This window comes from Macaca thibetana, chromosome 14 (assembly GCF_024542745.1).
Source record: "Macaca thibetana thibetana isolate TM-01 chromosome 14, ASM2454274v1, whole genome shotgun sequence".
Lineage (NCBI taxonomy): Eukaryota > Metazoa > Chordata > Mammalia > Primates > Cercopithecidae > Macaca > Macaca thibetana.
The window spans coordinates 74,667,853-74,690,481 of record NC_065591.1 but is presented as its reverse complement, the minus strand read 5'-3'; the positions used below and the strand labels follow the sequence as shown (position 1 = coordinate 74,690,481).

At 40.2% G+C, this 22,629-nt stretch overlaps 1 protein-coding gene across 3 annotated transcripts in view; it reads left to right on the top strand.

Moving 5' to 3' along the window:
- PRCP (prolylcarboxypeptidase) overlaps window positions 1–22,629 on the top strand; it is an 82,611-nt gene that overhangs the window by 1,579 nt on the left and 58,403 nt on the right. The window contains exon 2 of one of the 3 annotated variants that reach the window (XM_050755852.1): window positions 8,679–8,819. The exons of the other annotated variants lie outside the window; for them this stretch is intronic. The gene's annotated coding sequence lies outside the window, so the exon portion shown is untranslated. The remainder of the gene's footprint in view (window positions 1–8,678; window positions 8,820–22,629) is intronic. 3 annotated transcript variants of the gene reach the window in all.

Here is a 22,629-nt window from a genome sequence, read left to right as displayed (position 1 = left end):
TTGAATTTTTCTCCTCCCATTACCAATAATTTGGTAGTACTTCTGGCTCCGTACTCTTGATTCAGGCTGTTCTGCAATTGGACACGGCAGTCACTTCAACTCCGCCTGCTCCCATAGGGTGCCCCAATCCGAACTCCCTTGACCTTCCCTCAAATTCAAATTATTAAATACCAGCTCTGCTACCTAGTCTGCGGTGATAGTCATCCTTTGCCCCAAGGCAGCCCTAAATACAAATTCTAGTATCTTTACCTATTAGATAATATTGGATAGTTATCCATCCTAAAAACCAGCCTCTCATAAGGGGTCAGCTCAGAGCTGATTTTGTAGCCCTATTATTAAGAATTGTTGAAATCCCTATTCCCCATAAGACTGAACGTGTGTAGCCTATGGTTGTAAAAGGAGTTGTAGGAGCTTGTGGTGGGGTTGGGGATTAGCCTTTCTATGGTTTGTAACATGATTTTAGAGCTTTTTAGGCTTGATGCCTTTGTGCTTGGCTGCAGCATGAGGCATTCCCCCACAGGTCTTGATGGAAAAGTACATCCTCTGTGAAATGACGAGGATTCCTTACAGTTCAGCATTTCTGAAAGCCTAGTAAAAATAGGAAAAGATTTGGAAAGGGTTGGGATTAGAAAGAGTGCAAGGGTCTGAAGCTTGGCTTTAGGAGTCAGGTAGAACCAGATTCTACCCTGCTAGCTCTATGACCTTGGGCAGGTTACAGTACTTCTCTGAGCCTAGTTCCTTGATCTCTTGGGGTTTGTGGTGATGGTTAAGTGAGAGCAGATAACGTGTTCCTAGCAGAGTATCTGGCCTCAAGTAGGCACTCATATAATATGTGGTTATAGACCTACGTGAAATTTTGTTGTGGTTGATTGTATAGAGACAAGGCTCACTATGTTGCCCAGGCTAGTCTTAAACTTGTGGACTCAATAATCCTTCTGCATCAGCCTCCCAAAGTGTTGGGATTACAGGCTTGAGCCACTGAGCCCAGCCCTTATATGAATTTTGAATGGGAATTTGTGGTAGAGGGATGTCATAGACTTCCAGAATAACTTAGAAATAATTTAAATTTTTTTTTTTTATTTTTAAAAATAGAGATGGGGTTTTGCCATGTTGCCTAGGCTGGTCTTGAACTCCTGGGCTCAAGCGATGTCCCAAAGGGCTGGGATTGCAGGCGTGTGCCACTGTGTGCAGCCAAGAAACAATTTTTAACTCAGACATTTGAGTTCAAGTTTATGAGGAAGATAAAACATTTTAATTTTACCAGGGATACCAGGAAATAGTCTTTTTTCTCAGGCAACTCCCTTAAATTAATTCTCTAGGCATAATTCCCTCATTTGTAAATTGGGAGGGTTGGGACAAAGACCAATGTGTTTCACACTTTACTGAGGAAAATTAAGGGCTCTTTGGGGAGCTGTTTCAGAGGGAAAGTGGATGAAGCCTGAAGTGGAGGCCAAATTAGGTGCTCCAATACCCCTCTCTTGGATCTCTTTCAGCTTTTATCTGTTTTATATGCTGGGATTTTATATACAACTATTTGCAGAGCTCAACTGCTAAAGTAAAATGGGGAGAGGACTATTGGAATGGAAGATCTCTAAAATCCCATTGGGATCGATGAAAAAGAGAACTATCAGCAGAAAAGGAGAGAGTGAAAGAGTGAAAGAGTGGAAGGGAACAAATTATTTGTTAGTACCTTAGTTCCTACTTTATGTTCCTTTATTGTAGATTCCTTTCTTGGCCACTACACTCCTTAGAAATACAATTCAAACACCTTGGCATGGGAATCCATTGTTCCTTACTATGAAACCCTAGCTGGTCATTCCAACTTTACATTCTGCCATAATCCTCCATCCCAGCTCCTACTTTTAGCAACCTAACAGACTCAGATGACTTTTACTGTGTCAGAAATTCTGCCTGGAATAACATCCCTCTTCTCCATTATTTAAACTCATACTTCTATTCCTGCAGAAATGTCACCTCTTCTGTGAATCTGACTTTTTTAAGGCAATTTAGTTGGTCTTTTTTCATCCTGCTCATTTCTATATTGTACATGTCCCTCTAGCTAGTTAGTACTCTACAATACCTAGAAGAGCCTATAAAAAAGTATAAAGCACAAAATAGCTGTTGAGAGAGTGAATGCATGATTATCCAAAAAGAACCTAAACAAAGGCTACCATCATTTAATTGTCACAAATCATTTTTTATTTTTCTTTTTATCTTTTACTTTAGTTCTTTATTAATTATTTTTTCCTCCTTTTTCAAAGCCTTCAAATATTGATTTAGGTAGGAATATTTGATTTCTTTTACCTGAAATAACTGAATTAGGAGACCAGAGAAAGGATAGTACATCACTTGGGCACATCAAGGCTCTGGGTACATGTGTAGTATGTGTGGTATCATTGTCATAAAGGGCTCTCTGGAATGTGTGGCTTGTGGTTACAGTGTTGCATGCTTATTACCGTGTACCTCCCACCTGAGCCCCTCAGGCTAGAATGTGAGTCCCGAATCACACATTTTAGTGTGTGATATAGTCAAGAGGGAGAATGGGTCCTTGTCAGGCCATCATTTTTCTCAGTGGTAAAATTGGGAGCAATATCTATTATATTGTCAGGGTGTGTGTCTGTGTGTTTCTCTCTCTACAAGAGAGATTTTTATTAAGGAATTGGCTCATGCAGTTGTGGAGGCTTAGTAAGTCCAAAATCTTCAGGGAAGGTTGGTAGGCTGGAAACCTAGGAGAGAGTTTGCAGTTTGGATGCACAGGCATTCTGCTGGCAGAATTTCTTCTTGCTTAGGAGAAGTCAGTCTTTTTTTTTTTTTTTGAGTTGGAGTTTCGCTCTGTTGCCCAGGCTGGGGTGCAGTGGCGAGATCTCGGCTCACTGCAGCCTCTGCCTCCCGGGTTCAAGCAATTCTCCTGCCTTAGCCTCCCGAGTAGCTAGGATTACAGGTGCTTGCCACCACGGCTGGCTAATTTTTGCAGTTTTAAAAATACAGACAGGGTTTTACCATGTTGGCCAGGCTGGTCTTGACCCCCTGTCCTCAAGTGATCCACCTGCCTCGGGCTCCCAAAGTCAGGGGAAGTCAAACTTTGTTCTATTAAAGCCTTAAACTGATTAGATAAGGCCCACTTAAATTATGGAGGGTAAAGTCCATTGATTTAAAGTCCGCTGATTTAAATGTTAATCTCATCCAAAAAATACCTTCACTAAAACATCTAGAATGATGGTTGACCAAATAGCCGGGCACCATGGCCTATAAAGTTGGCATGTAAAATTAATCATCACATCCACCAAGGTTTTTGTCAGAGTTCAATGTGATAACACATGAAAGCCACATGGATGGTGCATAGAACATGGTAGGAATTTAAACAACTTAATGGAACAAATGCTAGTTCCTTTACAACTCTGTCCTGAAAATTCACTCTCATCCAAATGCATGGCGATAGTGGTAAAGGCTCTTCTGAAAACTTAGTACCCCACCATTCCTATTTAACTGCTGATCGTTGTTTCTGTTAGAAGTCTGTGTTTTGGCCCAGCATTGAGCTCACGGTCACTGGCTCCTGCAGCTCCTTCCTCATCTGCTGTGAGGGAATCACATCAGTGGGCTAAGCTATTTAAATTTACATACGTCCTTTATAGTTCTGCTTTCAATTCCTGTTCTAGGTTCCCCTTTCCCACTTTTGTCACAGTGGTCCTGATGTCTAGTAAAATGTTATGTCTAGCTATGTTAGGCACCTTGGAAGGCCATGTTGATAAAGATCTTGTTCTCCTTCTTTAAATTTTTCTTCCCGTTTCTCCTCTTCGTATCTGTTCATCTACTGATGGCCTTCCCCTTAGGCCTGGAGTATCCTGTCAGAAATATTATGTGAATTCAGAACCGATTTATGTGTTTGGTGATACAGAATCATTTTTAGAAGGGGCCTTGGTGATCATGTAGCCTCCCCCTTAGATATGATGGATTGACCTTGATCTAAATTATAGAGCATCAGAAACTTGATAGAGCTTGAATAGGAGGGTGGTTCAAAGCACAGCTTTTAGTGTTGGGTGTGGTGGCTCACCCCTGAAATCCTAGCATTTTGAGAGGCTGGAAGGATCACATGAGGCCAGGAGCTAGCGACCAGGTTGGGCAACATAGTGAGACCCTATCTCTACAAAAAAATAAACAACAACAACAAAATCCAAAGCATATCACTTAGAGGCAAACAGGTTTGAGAACAAGTTCTGTTTCTGCCACTACCTGAGTAAGTTACTCAGAGGCAGCTCCTATTTTCATAATCAGCAAAATGGAGATAATTATATTACCTATCCCATAAGTTTGTTGTAAAAAGAGGTGGTATGTGTAAAGTGCTTATTTAGCACAGTGCATAACACTTAGTAAACTATAAATGATAAACATTTTTATCTTGCCGTTTCCTAATGTACATGGTTTTAATTAACCCCTTCACTTTTTTTAAATCAATAGGATTAAAATAATCAATACTTTAACACACTTGTGGCCTAGGAATTAACCTTTTTTCTTGCTTGAAATCATTCTTTTCACACAAAATTCTGTACATAAAAAGAAGGATATGAAACTATTTCTATCTTTCTTTCTATGCTATTTTAAGTGTTGATAAAGTGTTGGGGGGAAATGTGGTAATGAATTTACCCTTTCAGGTTTTTGGAAGTAGCTTCTTCTCTTGATAATAATAGTAAATCTAACACTGTCTTTCTGATAGCTGAGTTTTAAATTTCTTACTAACTAATGCTAAAATCTAAGTTCAGTAAAAATTAACTTTAAGTTTTTCACTGTCTTGTTTATATTCCTCTGTCAGCACATTGCAAGGACTTTGTGCTTTAGAGAATTTAGACTTTTAAAACATTTTCAAAGTTTGGGTTCTAGGATCAGCCCTGCCAGTAATTCACATCATACTCTTGGGCAAGTTGCTTAACCCTCTAGATCTCATTGTACTAATTTGTAAGATAAATGGATTGGATCTGCTAATCTCTGATATACCTAGTATTCTGTTCACTGAGTGCCTCCTGTTTATTGGACACTGCATTAGGAGCAGTGGCAATGCGGGTACAAGTTTTGTTTTTTGCCAGAACATTAATTGTCTTTGGTGAATTGGACCTAAACAACTTTACTGTCTTGACTTTGAATAGGACACAGACCCATAACATATAAAGTATTTTTAAATTAAAAAGTAGTCACCTCTTAAATTGCTACAATATTTATAACACTGCATAGTTGATCTATTTTATAATATAATAGAACATTGTGTTTATGATTTTGAAGTTTGCTTGGTTGTGGGTCTATTGGAGAAGAAAGGAGCATCATAGGTAAGGAGAATACCTTGATGGTAGATATTGTTTGTCTTCGTTTCTAGTGCCTTGGATGGTACTTCTTTTTACTTTTTTTTATGTGGTTCTGACAGAATATGGTACTTCTTAATAAAGATATTATGAATTGAAAAAATTGACTGTAAATTAAAATGAATAAGGAGTAAGAGATGAAAGTAAAATGACATATGTAGTGTAAATGTGTCTAATGCATTATTAATGATAATAATTTACTACAATTTATTGAAAGCTTCAAATAACCTAAATATTATCCTAAGTACCTAATAGACATTCACTTATTTAATCCCTATTACTGTTCTGTGAGGTAGATGCTATTATTCCATTTTGTAAGCAAGAGAACTATCCTTTTTGTTTATTTGTTTTTAGACAGGATCTTGCTCTGTCACTCAGGATGGAGTGCAGCCATGCGATCATAGCTCACTACAGCCTTGAACCTCTGGGCTCAAGTGATCCTTCCACTTCAGCATCCTGGGTAGCTGGGACTACAGGTGTACACCGCAATGCCTGGCTAATTTTTGAATCTTTTTGTAGAGATGGGATCTCGTTATATTGCCCAGGCTGGTCTTGAACTCTTGTTCTCAAGCTGTCCTCCTAGCTTGGTGTCCCAAAGTGCTAGGATTACAGGCATGTGCCATCAAACTCAGTGAGCAAGAGAACTATCATATAGAGAGGTTAAATTATTTTACTGAGCTATACTGCTTATCTGTACCATTTTGTTTTTCTGAAATTAAACTCTGATGAATTTCTAGTTCTGAAATGAATGTCATTACCTTGTTTGCATTATCCAGGATAGGTTAGGTTTTGCTGCTATAGTAAAATGTATGAATTTTGGTCACTTAACCTAACAAAGTATATGACCCTTACTGTCATAAACTTCCAATTGAATGAGCAGGGGGCTGTGCTCCTGCTTTCACTCAGGGACTAAGTGGTTGTGCAGGGTTTCCTTTTTATCAGATGCTTTCATGAACATTTAACAGTGGAAAAAGAACATGGAAGATCTCATATAAATGCTCCAAAATGGAAATTAAATTACTTATGTCACTTCTCACAATTCCTTGGCTAGAACTGGTTAAATGACTGTACCCAATCACAGGATAAGGAGACAAAAAGTCTTGGCTTTGTAGTGCCTAGACAGACAGGACTAATGACTACCATACTCAATCAGTCACTTACCCACCCACCTACCCACCCACCCACCTACCTACTCAGTGCTGATCCGGTATCTTTTATATGTCAGGCACTGGGCTAGGTCCTGGCCAGGCAGAGATGACTATATCCTGAAGGAGCTCAAATTGTACCTGTTGACCATTCCAATTGCATATACTCCAACTTATATCTAGCACTGAAGATTTTGTAATGTCTTGGCATTCATCTGACTCCAACACACAGATTGCTTCAAGAAATAGCCCTGAAATGAGGTGAATTTTTAAAATGTTTTCTTGCTTAACTTGTCATCATTATAATAGTTTACTGACCTGTTGTGTATATACATTAAAGCACATGATAAAAAGGAACTTATTTATTAATTCCATCATTCAGTAATTAAAAATAATTATTTTGCCTATCTTTATTATAATAAAAGAAACAAAATTGATTTAGAGATTTTTGTAATCTTAAGTGTGCTTTGGTAAGTGTGCCAATCCAGCATCTTTTATATATCAGGCACTGGGCTAGGTCCTGGCCAGGCAGAGATGACTATATCCTGAAGGAGCTCAAATTGTACTTGTTGACCATTCCAATTGCATATACTGAAACTTATATCTAGCACTGAAAATTTTGGTAAGGGTTGAGTAATTTTTAATTAAAAAGAATAATTCTATGTTGAAAATTTTTATTATGTATTTAAAATCTGTTTAAAAATATGTATGTAATTGGATAATTTATAATTATAAATTTGTAAAAATATTTTTTCTTTCTGGTTCATAATTTAAAAAATCCTAGGTATTGTTTATGAGAAGCGAATGAATGAGCATTTATTGATTATCTACTCTGAGCTCAATATTATGCTAAACTCTTTTACATCGTTTTAAAATTATGATTAATATAATTGCTTTTTGAAATAGATGGTTTAATTGAAGCTCATAGAGGTTAGGTGTCTTAATTAAGCTATTAAACAACAATATTGTGAGTCACATTTTTATCTGTTTCTTTCAAGATCTATGATCTTCATTGACATCATGATGCCTCTGTAATGTAAGCAGTAGTAACAAAACTGATGTCTCTGTGTCCACTTATTAGTTCATATTCAGCCTTTACAGCAATCCTGTGAGGTGTATATTCTTACAGAAATATCAAAGGAAGAAACATCCAAAAATACCCATTTGTAAATATCCTGGTTTTTCAGTCCCAAACTGTAAATAACTTGTGGTATGTCTGTAAAATGGAATATTGTTAGCCCAAAAAATTATGGTCTTAAAGTATTTTGACAATGTGATAAAATGTTTATGCATTAATAACAAATGAAAAAAGCAAAATAGAAAATGAATGTTCAATGTGTGTCTAAATTCATTTACCAAATTTTTTATTAGGTGCCTACTATATTCGAGGCATTGGGGAAAGAGCATTCTAGGCATGGGGAAAAACATTCTAGGCACAGTAAATGTCTAGGCAGGGAAGATCAAGTGCAAAAACCCTGAGGTAGGTGTGCGCCCAGTGGGAGGAACTGTAGGGAGGACGGTATGTCTGGAGGGACATGCCCAAGGGAGAAAGTAATAGAAGAGCACAGAAAGGAGGTTCAGGGAGCCAGATAATGCGAGGACATCTGGGCCATTGTAAGGAATTTGGCCACAAATCAGAATGAGATGAGAAGCCTTTGGAGCTTTAGGGGCAGAAGAATGACATACTCTGATTAATAAGTCTTAAGAAACACTTTGGCTATTGTGTTGAGAATAGACTATGGAGGAGAAAGGGGGAAAACAGAAAGACCAGGTTGTTGGAAAAGTTCAGATTAGAGACGATGGTGGTTTGGATTAGTGTGGTAGCGGTGGAGGCTGAGAAGTGCTCAGATTCTGGATATTTTTGAAGGTGTAGCTGAGGTGTAGTTGATGAAGTAGATGTAGGGTGTGAGATAAAGAGTCGAAGATGACTCCAAGGTTTTTGTCCTGAGCAGTTAGAAGGTTGGAGTTGTCATTTACTAAGATGGGGAAGGCTGCAGAAGGAGTAGGTTTGGGGAAGCAAGGAGAAGAGGAACTTGGTTTCAGAAATGATATTGAATGAAGAATTTAGAAAAAAGGTGGGGCAAGTAATATAAATTTGAAGCTGTCAGTATACAGATGATATGTAAAACCATGAGATTGAAGAGAGCAACAAAGGAGTTAATGAAGATGGTCTTTTCTTTTAAAGGTGATCTTCTCAACACTGCATATTTAAAAGTCAGGGAAATGGGGAACCAGTTAAGGAGACTGAGAAGGAACAGTTGGAGGAGGAAAACCAGGAGGCTATGATACCCTGATTACTTAATGAAGAAAGCATTTCAATAAGAAGGTAACCAATAGTGCCTAAATAAATGACTGGGAATTGGCCACTTGATTTAGCAATGTGGAGGTTATGGTGACCTTGACAGCAATTTCCTTGGAGGGTGGGTGGAGGCGAAAGCCTCATTGGAGTGCATGCAAGAGAGAGTGGGAGAAGCTGTATTGAGACCACGGGTGTGGTAATCTTTTGAGGAATTTTGCTGCGAAGGGGAGCAGAAATATGGTGTGGTAGATGGAGGGGAAGAGGGTTCCCATTTTTAAGACGGGAGAAATAATGGAATGTATGCTAAGGGAAATGAGCCGAGAGAGTGAGAAAGTGATGGAACAAGAAAGAAATAGAATTGCTAGTGGGAGATCTTAGGCAAGAGGAAATGGGATCTAGTTGAAAAAACAAGAGCATGAACAGTTTGACCATAGTCAAACTGGGTTAGGCACATCATATATGCACAGATGAAGGTAAGAAAGTGGTATGGTAGTGAGAGCTTGTGTGCTGTTTTTCAGAATGCTTCTCTTTTCCCAGTGAAATAAGATGGAAGGTCATCAGCCGAGAATGAGAAAGGGAGAGAACAAAAATGCTCCTCTAGCAGAGAAGGAAAGTAAATGCACTAGGGACATACGGTTTGATTGCAGGGCAGCTTTTGTAACTTTGTAAGGCCATTTGATGTAACTGTCATGTAAGTTAGTAAGGCCATTTGATGTGGCTGTATGTTTCTCTAGCTACATTCAGTTTCTTGGGTATGGTTGTGGAGTTGGTGAATTTCACTTTTTGCCAAGTGGAGAACAAGGTGAGAGAGGCCTGGATAGTGAGAATTGCATGCAAGGGAGTGATTAAAGCCCCTTGTTGTAGCCCCTGTTACTGCCTCCCCTGACAGCTAGAAGAGTAAACCAGTTGGTCCTCCTAGCTTCCTGCAGTTCCCCCTCCAGTACAGCTCCCATGGGTTGTCACATAAATCACCTCTCCTCCAGTTGAATCACTGTTCTGTTCAGAAACTGCAACAACTTTTTATTGTTTGCTTTATTAAGAACAAAATCCTGTAGCATTTAAGGCCTTTCAATCTATGGCCCTAACTGCCTTTCCATGTTGCTAATCTATTCACCACATATGCCCATTTCTTTCCTTTCTATGAGTTAATCCACATTGTTCCCTTTGCCTGGAATCTCTCTCTCTCCCATGGGTCTTACCTCTTTTATCAACCCCATTCCATTTTTTAACCCCTGCCTCTAACACTGCCTCCTTCAGGAGCTGTTTTTTTTTTTCTTCTGCTTCTGCTGCTCCTGCTGCTGCGTTGTCTTTGGCTGCTTCTGCAGCTTCCTCTGCTGCTTCTGCCTCTGCTTCTGCCTCTGCCTCCTCCAGGAGCTGGCGTCATTCTCCTTCTCCTTATCCTCCTCCTCCTCCTTCTTCTTCTTCTCACTTCCTCTTCTTTCTTTCTCTTCCTCCCCGTCCTTCCTCCTTCCCCCCTCCTCCTCCCTCTTCTTCCTCTTTTTTTTTTTTTTGAGACAGAGTCTTGCTCTGTCACCCAGGCTGCAGTGCAGTGGTGTGATCATAGCTCATTGCAGACTTGGCCTGAAACTCCTGGGCTCAGGTGAACCTTCTGCCTCAGGCTCTTGAGTAGCTGAGACTAAAGGCGTGTGCCACCATGCCTGGCTATTTTTTTTTTTTTTTAAAGAAATGGGGTCTTGCTATGTTGCCCAGGCTGGTCTTGAACTTCCGGCCTCAAGTGATCTTTCCACCTCTACCTCACAAAGTGTTGGGATTACAGGTGGGAGCCACTGCATCCAGCCCGTTTTTAAATCTCCTGGACAGTGTGTGATTGGTCAAATCTTTTTTTATACTTTTATGGCACAGGTCTTATTCTAGCCTTGTGTTATATATAATCTTTTATACTCCTCTCTTATTCTACATTTAAAGCAGGAATCCTGTCTTGTAAACATCCATACTTCTCCATAGCACATGTGACATTGTTTTTCCTAGAGTATTGTTTTCACAAATCTGATGAATCTCTATCTTTCCCCCTCCTTCTCTCCCACTTTTCTACGCACTGAGGTAAGGAAGGTGTGTGTATATGGAGGAGGGGAAGGGTAAGGAAACTTGAATCCTAGCTGTCTCACATCCTTTGGAGAGCACGATAGAATGTCAGATAAAGACAGACCTACCTGTTTTACTTTTCTTATTTTGGTGGTTTGGAAGCTGTGGCTAGAAGTTTGTGCTTTTCCTTCTTCCATCATATATACAGAGACAGGATTAAGGGAGGGAATGCTGCCTATCTTGCTTTTTCTTTGTTTTGTATATGGGTGAGGGCTGGGATGAAGAATGAACACAATGAGAAAAATGTTCCTTACAGGCCACATTGGTAATTGTGTATCACCTGTATTTATTATTAGAGTGTTACAGTAAGCTTTTTATGATTTCGGTTTTTCATTTGCAAATGGAAGCCACTTAACTATGTATATTTGTAAATCCTTACTTTTATGGCATACATGTTAGTTCAAGTTGCCCTGTGGTGCTGCGGCTGGAGAGAAGCAGCAGCTGTGTCTCTGTCAAGCCCACGATGCTATCTTCCCTGCTGCTCATGTTGTGCAGATTGCCCATATGGGTTAGGAGAAAACAGATTTGTTAAAGGCAGATTTCCTTGGAAGCTTTCTCTGAGCAGCCCTGCAATTTGGTTGTATGATATGTATGGGCAGAAAGGTGCAATACTTTTTCTCACCCATCATAAGGGTCATGGTCAACATTCCTATAATAAAATACAGGTTAACAAGAGAAAAGCATAACAAGTTTATTTAAGCACAATTTTATGTGACATGGGAGTCTTCAGAAATGAAGACCCAAAAAACTCAGGGAAAAATCTTCATTTTTAGGCTTACGTTTGATGAAGAATGGACAGTCCTGTAGAAATGTGATGGAACAAAAAGGGAATGATCCTAGTGGTAATAGTCTGAATGGGGAAACTCAGCAAGGTCTATCTGTTCTGATTCTTCTTGGTCTCTCTGTGTGGCATTCTTTCTCCCTGGATGTAGTGTCAGACCCCTTTTGGAATGAAGGTCTTAAGATCAACTATGAGACAAGGTAGGTCAGATAATTTCTTTTTAGCCAGCTCCTACACAGAAAGGAAGGGGAAGGTTAAATTTAATATTTCTAGGCTTCATGACTGGCTTTCGGGAAGAAGGGTCCTAGTTTCTATTACCTGCCTTGGTGGAGAAAGAGGAGCAGGAGAGAGAAAGACAGAAGAGGGCCAGAAGAAGACTGCTTCTGAGACTCTTCCAGTGTTCTTCAGTTCAAAGTACTCCCAAGGAACAATACTTTGATAACAATGAAGTATCACCCTATGATAGTTGACATAATATCAATACTTTGGGGTATTGTTTTCTGAGCCCCAACACATAACAGTGAAGTATTACTCTATGATAGTTGATATAACAGTTACACAGTGAAACACCACAGTCATACATTCATTTAAAAATATTTGTTGAACTCTTCCTTTGTGCCATACTCCGAGTTAATAGCTAGGGATAAATGGAAAGCAAACATAGGCCTCATGCGGCTTACAGTTTATTGAGAAAGAAGATAGTCATAAGTAATTATAAGTGTGATGTATGCTTTAAGGAAGTACGAGATGTCTATAATGAGGTCCTGAGTCTGGAGTATTAGGGAATCCTGTAGATGGCAATGATGTTAAAAGAGACCAGAAAGATGATTAGGAGTGAACTAGAAGAAGGGAGATGATAAAGATTTCTGTCAAGGTAGAAGGTATATCATGTACAAGATCCTAAGGTAGGAAAGACCAGGCTGTGTTGGAGGAACTGAAAAGAGATCGGTAAGACCGAGATGGGGGCGTCAAAGATGATGACCTTGGAGGTGGGCTTCCAACACTGTGAGGTCAGTATTGTCATTATGTCCATTTACATACACGCGGTGTGGATATTCCTTCTCTGCAGCTTTCACTGACTTTAAGAGCATAGCTTGGTGTTGAGATGGTGTGGGATAGAACACAGTTGATCAGAGTATGGTTGTTTTGTATTCATCTTGTGATGGCACTGAATAAATACACGTTTATCTTTTACCCTGTAGGGAGTTACTACAATTTTACAGAGGAAAAAGGGCTCAGAGGCTGAAGTAATTTATGCATGATTGCATAGCTGATAAGTGATAGAGCCAGGATTTAAACCTGTCTCTGTCAACATCACAGCCCTTGTACCATGTTGCCTCTATATTTCAGAAATAGAAGGTTTTACAGTTCATGGCTTATATTTAATTCATGTAGTTCAACCAAGCATGATGGTTCACACCTAAAATTACAGCACTTTGAGAGGCTGAACTAGGAGGATAACTTGAGACCAGGAGTTTGAGACTAGCATGAGGAAGAAAGCAAGACCCTGTCTTTAAAAAAAATACAAAAATTAGCCAGGCATGGTGGTGTGCACCTGTGGTCTCAGCTACTTGGGAGGCTGGGGCAGGAGGATCACTTGAGCTTTGGAGGTCAAGGCTGCAGTGAGCTGATTGCACCACTATACTCCAGCATGGGCGACAGAAGGAGACCCTGTCAAAAAATTTAAGAATTAAAAAAATTCAGGTAGTTCATGGCTGATTTAGAGATATTAACCCATATTAGACAGTAATAAAGTTGAAGAATAAGCAGAATTTTAATTCTCCTAATACCGGGTTGGGTAATTTTGGACAGCAAAAATATAATGGAGATTTCAATTATACAGAACTTTCTTCTGACTTTGACTTTGTGTTACAGAAAGAAGAGGTTTAAATTAATGGGAACTATGTTAGCATCAGAAGGGGACTATGAAAACTTCTAAAATAACACTATGAGTTATTTTGGGTAGCTCTATAAATTCATTGAGTAAAGGATGTTAAGAGACCTCCATTGACTATCACAAAAAGGTCCTATTCAAGGGAATAAAGGAGGATGCATCATTGGTGAGGCAGGAGTGAAGTCACTACTATCGAACTTTGTCTCCTGAAGCTTGGTGCTCAGTCCATGAGCAAATTATCCATTTTAAGCTTTCCCAACAGTTTGTGTATAAAATTTGGTTTGGAATAAGTTGTAGAGTTTGTGTAAAAGTCTCTAATTCAAGCTGCTGGACTGGTCACTGACATGTATTCATCTTTCACTCTTGGAAGAGTGGAAGGTCCTTGCATGTCCCTCTCTTGCATTCTGCTTTTGAAAGTCTACCAGCTCTTCGATTAGGGAGTCAAATCTAGTAAACTGTACCTAAGCATTTTATTTTCTTTAAAAGCCTGGAGACTGGTCTTATTTTTAGCATGTTGTTTAGAATAAAAATACATTATTCTATTTAATAAAGTATATAATTTAAAGGGATATTAGACTGAAAATTTAAGCTAGTCTCCTTAACCACATTTATGAGAAGACTGGCTGTTTGGACCATGATTGTAGTTGTATTATTCTGCCATCTAAGGGGAAATAAATAGTCCCTTGAGAAGTGGATTTATAATCTTCAGTAATATGGAACAACGAAAGTGATGTCACACATTATTTAAAAAATAAAATATCCAAAGCACTCATGTTATATTTCTGCAATATGTACCATTCCTCATAGCTCAGTTATTTATACAATGATAAATGTATATATGAAGGGGTGGCCTGCCCCTCCACACCTGTGGGCGTTTCTCATCAGGTGTGGAATGAGAAACTTGAGAAAAGAAAGAGACACAGAGACAAAGTATAGAGAAAGAAAAGTGGGCCCCGGGGACTGGCGCTCAGCATACGGAGGACCTGCGTCAGCACCGGTCACTGAGTTCCCTCAGTATTTATTGATCATTGTCTTTACCATCTCAGAGACGGGGAAGTGGCAGGACAATAGGGTCATAGTAGGGAGAAGGTCAGCAAGAAGACATATGAATAAAGATCTCTGTGTCATGAATAAGTTTAAGGAAAAGTGCTGTGCTTTGATGTACATATATGCAAACATCTCCATAAACATTTTCAGTGCATAAAGAGCTGAATTGCCGCTAGCATGTCCCACCTCCCTCTCCTATCTCAGTAAACAGAACATACAATCGGGTTTTACACCAAGACATTCCATTGCCCAGGGATGGGCAGGAGACAGATGCCTTCCTCTATCTCAACTGCAAAGAAGCCTTCCTTCCTCTTTTACTAATCCTCCTCAGCACAGACCCTTTACGGGTGTCGGGCTAGGGGATGATCACGTCTTTCCCTTCCCACGAGGCCATATTTCAGACTATCACATGGGGAGAAACCTTGGACAATACCTAGCTTTCCTAGGCAGAGGTCTCTGCGGCCTTCCGCAGTGTTTGTGTCCTTGGATACTTGAGATTAGAGAATGGTGATGACTTTTAACAAGCATACTGCCTTCAGGCACTTGTTTAACAAAGCACATGCTGCACAGCCCTGAATCCATTAAACCTTGAGTAGACACAGCACATGTCTCTTCAAGGACAGGGTTGGGGGTAGGGTTACAGATTAACAGCATGTCAAGGCAGAGGAATTCTTAGTACAGAATGAAATGGAGTCTCTTATGTCTACTTCTTTCAACATAGACAAAGTAACAGTCTGATCTCTCTTTTCCCCACAGTATTAAATATATATTACACATGTCACAGCATTGGTGACTGTAACTGAACAGAAAGGAAAAAGAAAAGCATGTCATTTACCAGGCTACATCATATTTGGTGTATAAGAGGTTCTTACTGTCACCAAGACACTACCCTGTTTCTGTTATCTGTTCTAAGATAGCTGCCATTAAAAAAGTAATTTTACTTTGCAAGTCATAGTTTCTTAAGTGACCACTCAGAACAAATTGCTGAAGTTTTATATCATATTTTTTCTTTCACATGACAATATTGGGCACTGATGACATACATTGTTTGAACTGGGAGGTGTGTGCTAGTAATACCTTGCAAAATATATTAGTAATAAATCAAGCCCTTACTTCTTGCAGGCCCTTGCTAGGCACTTGCACATATGTATTTTCCAACTAAATCATTACAAGACTCCTCTGGTAGGTGTTATTTTTTTCATTCTGCATTTGAGAAAGGAAGCCCAAAGCCATGAGCTTGGTTAAGTAGCTAATAAATGGCCAAGATGGCACTGAAAGTTAGATCTGTCTGCAAATTCCCTTCTCTTCCCACTACATCAGAACATTTGTGATCTTCAGAAGGAGGAAAAACAGGGTTTTAAAAGGTGTCCTTGGTACAGATTAAATTTTATTAGTGCAAAAGTATGTGTGTTTATGTGCTTAAGACTTGATACAACTGGATTTTTTGTAGTTGTTGTTGAGACAGGGTCTCACTGTGTCTCCCAGGTGGGAGTGCAGTGGTGTGATCATGGCCCACTGCAGCCTCGACGTCCCGGGCTCAATCGATTCTCCCATCTCAGCTTCCTGAGTAGTTTCACTCCAGGTATGCCCATCATGCCTGGCTAATTTTTGTATTTTTTTCTAGAGATGGGGTTTCTACAGGTTGCCCAGTTGGTCTCAAATTTCTGGGCTCAAGTGATCCTCCTATCTCAGCTTCCCAAAGTTCTGGGATTACAGGCCTGAGCCACCGTTCCCAGCACGAATGACATTTTTGATAAGTTTTCCTGATGGCATATGACTAGCATGTTTGGCCAGCATCATTGTGATTGAATAACCTAATTTAAACCAGGAACTACAACCCAAACAATGGCTGTGATTCAGCAGATAGGAAAGTAAGGAAGTACTTGTTATCATTTGTCAGTGAATTTATATTTTTATGCAGTTTGAACTGTGGGTCACGCTGCAGACACTGTCCTTTAAAACTGTCGGAAATCTCTGCCTCTTCCTGAGCACTGATGGCCTCTTCCTTTGAGGGAGCAGCTCATACAACAATTTTGGAAAGCAGCGGTGATGACTCCCTTCTCCTTGGCGTTGAGTGGTTCCTTCCTCTTGAACAATTGGCTCTAGATGACAGTGACCAGTGCAGACTAAAACAGGCTGTTGGTTTGCCTTTTTATGTAGTCTAATTTCTAAAAAATAACAATCCTTTAAAAGAGGTGGGAATTTATACTTACCAACCGCCTTTCTGTGATTTCATTAAGCAACCTTGGGTCACACTTATCTGTGCATCTGAGAGGCCTGCAGCAGCACCAAGTCTCATCTTTGCTTACGCACATCTAACAAGTGCAGTCAACACTGATGTTGTGAATTTATTTTTACGTGCTTTAGTTTTAAATTCCAAACTGACTGACCCCTGCCTCCCAGGATATCTTGAATGCCCATCCCTTGCTTAGCTAGTGTAGGCTTAGACAATGCAAATATATTTTAGGATCAACCTTTAAAAACATCATCAGATAAATAAATCTGCCAGAAAAACTCTAATATTTATTATTTATTATGATTTATTATTGACACTGTGTGCCAGACATTATACATTCGTCATCTCATTATTTTGGACACAGTATATTGAGTTGTGGCTTACATAGTGCTGCTATCTGTCAGCTTGGAATGGTTTGTCTTCCTCCTTTCTCTCCCTAGCAAACTCCTGTTCATCTTTCACTGCTCAGGTTTTGTATCACCTTTTCTTGTTAGGAACTGCTTTGCCTCCCTTCCATGGGCTAGGTAACTGACTACTTTCCTCTTTGTGCCTCTTACTGCACTTTATAGCTACTTCGATGCTGCTACTCTGGATTGCATTGCTTTATTTATATGTTGGTATCCTGTTGGGACTGTGAGCAGCCTGAGTGCTGGGACTACACCCATCAGTGTATCTCAGTGTGTGCTTTTGTCAGCTCTTCAGACAAATAACTGGCTCAAGCTCAAGTTATTCTTCTATCATTAGTACTTGGTTTTGTCAACAGTCTGCCACTATTGTACTACCAATATGGCATAGACACTGGCCAGTCAGAACAGAAGCTAGTTATGGAGTTGAGGCCTTTTGAAGTACCATGGTTCTTTAGGTCTGGAGATCTAAAAAAGGGTCTGGGGCAGTAGGGCAGAGTCTGTGTGTGTGTGTGTGTGTGTGTGTGTGTGTGTGTGTGTGTGTGTATGTATGGGGGTGTTGCACAGGTAGTTTTTCTCCAACTCGTATGAAATATTTCAGTATTTTAATAACTGGCTCAATATCAGCTTTGGTCCTCCCAGGTAGTGAGTGCCTAAAGAATGGGATTCGGCCTGTACTGCTTAGTGTCCCTAATATGGATATCTCAATGCAACTCAGGTGTCCAAAACAGGTTAAACTTCTACAGCAAATGTTAATGTTATTACATAACACTTCTTTTTAAAATTTCTCCAAATTTTTCCCATTACTGTTAATGGTACAACAGTTGACCCTGGAACAATGTGGGTTTGAACTGCACGTGTCCACTTATACACATTTTTATTTTTAATACATCTCTTCTGTCTCCCCTTTAATCTCCTTCACTTCGTCTGCCTCTGCCACCCCTGAGACAGCAAGACCAACCCCTCCTCTTTCTCCTCCTCCTGTTCAGCCTTCTCAAAGTGAAGATGAGGATAAAGACCTTTATGATGATCCACTTCCACTTTAATGAATAATAAATATGTTTTCTCTGCCTTAAGATTTTCTTAATAACATTTTTACCTAGCTTATTTTATTGTAAGAGTACAGAATATAATACATATACAAAATATGTGTTAATTGACTTTATGTTATCTGTAAGGCTTCTGGTCAATAGTATGCTCTACTAAGTTTTTGGAAGTCAAAGGATATAGGCAGGTTTTTGACTGTAGGTTGTGGAGGGTGGGTCAGTGCCCCTAATCACCCTGTTGTTCAAGGGTCAGTTGTACTCTCCTGTTCACATGGGATAGAAAACTTTGGACTTTTCTGGTTCTCTCACCTTCACATTCAAACCAAAATCCAGTCAGTAGCCAAGACCTTTCCAAGATTCCTTCCTAGTTTCTGCCCCCTCTTTGCTTTCCCAGGGTTACCAGTTTGTACCATATAATTCCAGGCTAACTTATTATAATACCCCCTTCAGTCCCTCTGTTCTTTTAGCTTCAGTCCAGGCCAGCTGGCACCATGGTTTTTTTCTCCTCTCCTTTTGTCCAATCCAGGCTTTACAGGGCCCTGCGTAAACCCCACATCTTCAGAGAAACCTTCCTCTGCTGACTCAGCCCAGCAGGGGCTGTCCTACCCCCAGGTGCCCTAGTACTTACTGTCTGTAGCACACATTTGGATGTTAACTGTGCTCTACTTTGTGAGACTGCCTGAACTGTAATTACATCTTCAAATGACATTGAATAGGTGGTTGTCCCTCAAGTAGAGAACACACACAGCCGTTAAGTGAGAATTAAGACACTCACCGGGGCATATGGTTCAGGCCACTTAGATTTTTAAGATTTCTTAATAGAAATAATTTCAAATTCTGTAGCTTGGTTGCTGAATAGCATGAAATTTTGTTAAAAGAAAAATACTATGACCCACTAAATGAATTCCTAACCTACAAATGGATCACAACCTCCATTTTATAAAACCCTGATCTAGACCACAAAGGCCTTAAAAAGAAGAATGTTTCTCTCATAATGGAAAGGTAAGACCTGGAAGCAAAAGCCTTTTCTATGAGTATAAAGTATTGCAAGAGAGGCATAAAGTATGCAGGTTTAGAGGAGGCAAAATTGCACGGTGAAAATGACTTCCTATTGTAGGAAGATGATTCTGTTTGTGGGAGAAGGGACTTGGCAGTGGCTTAGCAGTTTATAGATTTTCCCTTGAAAATTAAGTCATTCATTGCAGAGGGTTTTTTTTTTTTTTTTTTTTTTTCCTCCATAAGGGCAGATGGGAAAAACACGCATTTCCTCCTCTCTAGTTTTCCTTAGGCTTTTATTTATTCACCATTTTGTTTTCCTTCTCAATATTTTTGCTCTTGCCTAACAGCAGGGCTTGGTAAGATTTTCTGATTTGGACTGTGTTTCTAAACACAAATGAGCAAAATGAGGAGGTTCCAAGATGGCCAAATAGGAACAACTCCAGTCTACAGCTCCCAGTGTAAGTGATGCAGAAGATGGGTGATTTCTGCATTTCCAACTGAGGTACCAGGTTCATCTCACTGGGGCTTGTCAGACAGTGGGTGCAGCCCATGGAGCAGGCCTTACCCGGGAAGTGCAAAGGGTTGGGGAATTCCCTTTCCTAGCCAAGGGAAGCCATGACAGATGGTACCTGGAAAATTGGGACACTCCCACCCTAATACTGGGCTTTTCCAACAGTCTTAGCAAACGGTACACCAGGAGATTATATCCCGTTCCTGGCTCGGAGGGTCCCACGCCCACAGAGCCTTGCTCACTGCTAGCACAGCAGTCTGAGATCGAACTGCAAGGTGGCAGCGAGGTGGGGGGAGGGGCGTCCACCATTGCTGAGGCTTGAGTAGGTAAACAAAGTGACCAGGAAACTTGAACTGGGTGGAGCCCACCGCAGCTCAAGGAGGCCTGCCTGCCTCTGTAGACTCCACCTCTTGGGGCAGGGTATAGCTGAACAAAAGGCAGCAGAAACTTCTGCAGACTTAAACATCCCTGTCTGACAGCTTTGAAGAGAGTAGTGGTTCTCCCAGCATGGGGTTTGAGATCTGAGAATAGACAGAATGCCTCCTCAAGTGGGTCCCTGACCTGAGTAGCCTAACTGGGAGACACCTCCCAGTAGGGACCAACTGACATCTCATACAACTGGGTGCCCCTTTGAGATGAAGCTTCCAGAGGAAGGATCAGGCAGCAACATTTTCTGTTCTGCAATATTTGCTGTGCTGCAGCCTCTGCTGGTGATACCCAGGCAAACAGGGTCTGGAGTGGACCTCCAGCAAACTGCAACAGACCTGCAGCTGAGGGTCCTGACTGTTAGAAGGAAAACTAACAAACAGAAAGGACATCCACACCGAAACCCCATCTGTACGTCACCATCATCAAAGACCAAAGGTAGATAAAACCACAAAGATGGGGAGAAACCAGAGCAGAAAAGCTGAAAATTCTAAAAATCAGAGTGCCTCTTCTCATCCAAAGGAATGCAGCTCCTTGCCAGCAATGGAACAAAACTGGATGGAGAATGACTTTGACAAGTTGAGAGAAGGAGGCTTCAGATGATTGGTAATAACAAAATTCTCTGAGCTAAAGGAGGATGTTCAAACCCATTGCAAAGAAGCTGAAAACCTTGAAAAAAGATTAGATGAATGGCTAACTAGGATAAACAGCATAGAGAAGACCTGAAATGACCTGATGGAGCTGAAAACGATGGCACAAGAACTATGTGACACATGCACAAGCTTCAGCAGCCGAGTCGATCAAATGGAAGAAAGGGCATCAGTGATTGAAGATCAAATGAATGGAATGAAGTGAGAAGTTTAGAGAAAAAAGAGTAGAAAGAAGTGAACAAAGCCTCCAAGAAATAGGGGACTACGTGAAAAGACCAAATCTATGTCTGATTGGTATACCTGAAAGTGATGGGGAGAATGGGACCAAGTTGGAAAACACTCTTCAGGATATTATGCGGGAGAACTTCTCCAACCTAGCAAGGCAGGCCAACATTCAAATTTAGGAAATACAGAGAACACCACAAAGATACTCTTCGAGAAGAGCAACTCCAAGACACATACTTGTCAGATTCACCAAAGTTGAAATGAAGGAAAAAGTATTAAGGGCAGCCTGAGAGAAAGGTTGGGTAACCCACAAAGGGAAGCCCATCAGACTAACAGCGGATCTCTCAGCAGAAACCCTGCAAGAGTGGGGGCCAATATTCAACATTCTTAAAGAAAAGAATTTTCAACCCAGAATTTCATATCCAGTGAAACTAAGCTTCATAAGTGAAGGAGAAATAAAATCCTTTACAGACAGGCAAATGCTGAGAGATTTTGTCACCACCAGGCCTGCCTTACAGGAGCTCCTGAAGGAAGCACTAAACATGGAAAGGAACAACTGGACCCGCAGCTGCAGAAACATGCCAAATTGTAAAGACCATCGATGCTAGGAAGAAACTACATCAACTAATGAGCAAAATAACCAGCTAATATCATAAAGACAGCATCAAATTCAAACTTAACAATATTAACCTTAAATGTAAATGGGCTAAATGCTCCAATTAAAATACACAGACTGGCAAATTGGATAAAGAGTCAAGACCCATCAGTCTGCTGTATTCAGGACACCCATGTCACGTGCAGAGGCACACATAGGTTCAAAATAAAGGAATGGAGGAAGATCTACCAAGCAAATGGAAAACAAAACAAAAAAAAGCTGGGGTTGCAATCCTAGTCTCTGATAAAACAGACTTTAAAACAACAAAGATCAAAAGAGACAAGGCCATTACATAATGGTAAAGGGATCAATTCAACAAGAAGAGCTAACTGTCCTAAATATATATGCACCCAATACCGGAGAACCCAGATTCATAAAGTAAGTCCTTAGGGACCTACAAGGAGATTTAGACTCCCACACAATAATAACGGGAGACTTTAACACCCCACTGTCAACATTAGACAGATCAATGAGACAGGAAGTTAACAAGGATATCCAGGAATTGAACTCAGCTCTGCACCAAGCGCACCTAAGACATCTACAGAACTCTCAACCACAAATCAACAGAATATACATTCTTTTCAGCACCACATCACACTTATTCCAAAACTGACTACATAACTGGAAGTAAAGCACTCCTCAGCAAATGGAAAAGAACAGAAATTATAGCAAACTGTCTCTCAGACCACAGTGCAATCAAACTAGAGCTCAGGATTAAGAAACTCACTCAGAACTGCTCAACTACATGGAAACTGAAAAACCTGCTCCTGAATGACTCCTGTGTACATAACAAAATGAAGGCAGAAATAAAGATGTTCTTTGAAACCAATGAGAACAAAGACACAACATACCAGAATCTC